Genomic DNA, 903 nt, shown 5'->3' with positions numbered 1-903 from the left:
TCGATTGAACGCTTACTTTTGGAGAAATCTGAGGGTAAGAGCGATCTGTCTTCGGATTGGTCCGTTCTTTTGCTGGTGTATCTACGAGATCCTTCGGGATTGGTTAGAACACTTAAATCAAGTCGCTCAAACTTGGGTATTCTGTTGATCAAAGAGCTGTTCAGATGTAGTACCGGTGTGATACATGTGATTGCATTGAGAGCGCGTTTAAACAGTGTTCGATCTTCAGTTTGCCTAAGCTAGAGTGATAAACTCCTGCACATTACTACTTCGGTAGTTTTATGGATGCTTGAGTGCCTTTAAATCGTAACCTGATTTGGACGAGAGAACCCCCTGAACTTAAGCATATCAGTAAGGGGAGGAAAAGAAATCAACCGAGAATCCCTTAGTAATGGCGAATGAACAGGGAAAAGCTCATCGGGAAGAGGAGTGGTAACACTCCTCGGTGTCCGGTATGGTTTGCTGCCTGGCTTGTTGACTTGACTGGATGTCTATTGGAAAATAGCATCAAAGAGGGTAAAAATCCCGTAACAGTCTTGTTATAACTTGTCGACGGCGCATTCCTATGAGTAGAGTTGTTTGAAAGTGCAACTCGAAGCTGGAGATATGTCTCTCCAAAAGCTAATTATAAAGCGAGACCGATAGCAAACAAGTACCGTGAGGGAAAGTTGAAAAGCACTCTGAAGAGAGAGTGAAAAGTACGTGAAACCGTTGAAGGAGAACTGGAGTGAGCGTTTTCATGCCCAATGTCTTGAACTTGATTCTAGACCACCGGGTAGTGTTGTTAAAGTCTTTTGGTGATCATTGTTAAAGATGCGAGCTATTTGTTTTCTTCGGATTTCAAATTTGTTGTGTCTTGACTAAATGAGATAAAGTTTTATCTCTTTTGTTTGCCTGTCTGAC

At 42.2% G+C, this 903-nt stretch overlaps 1 non-coding gene across 1 annotated transcript in view; it reads left to right on the top strand.

Moving 5' to 3' along the window:
* Nucleotides 1-306: 306 nt before the first annotated feature.
* LOC134856652 (large subunit ribosomal RNA) overlaps nucleotides 307-903 on the top strand; it is a 3,517-nt gene continuing 2,920 nt past the window's right edge. Inside the window, exon 1 of the ribosomal RNA XR_010164830.1 lies at nucleotides 307-903. This exon is cut by the window's right edge and continues 2,920 nt beyond it. This is a non-coding gene — a ribosomal RNA (large subunit ribosomal RNA).

Source organism: Symsagittifera roscoffensis, unplaced genomic scaffold (genome assembly GCF_963678635.1).
Source record: "Symsagittifera roscoffensis unplaced genomic scaffold, txSymRosc1.1 SCAFFOLD_142, whole genome shotgun sequence".
NCBI classification, from domain to species: Eukaryota; Metazoa; Xenacoelomorpha; order Acoela; family Convolutidae; genus Symsagittifera; species Symsagittifera roscoffensis.
This window is presented reverse-complemented; position numbering and strand designations above follow the sequence as displayed.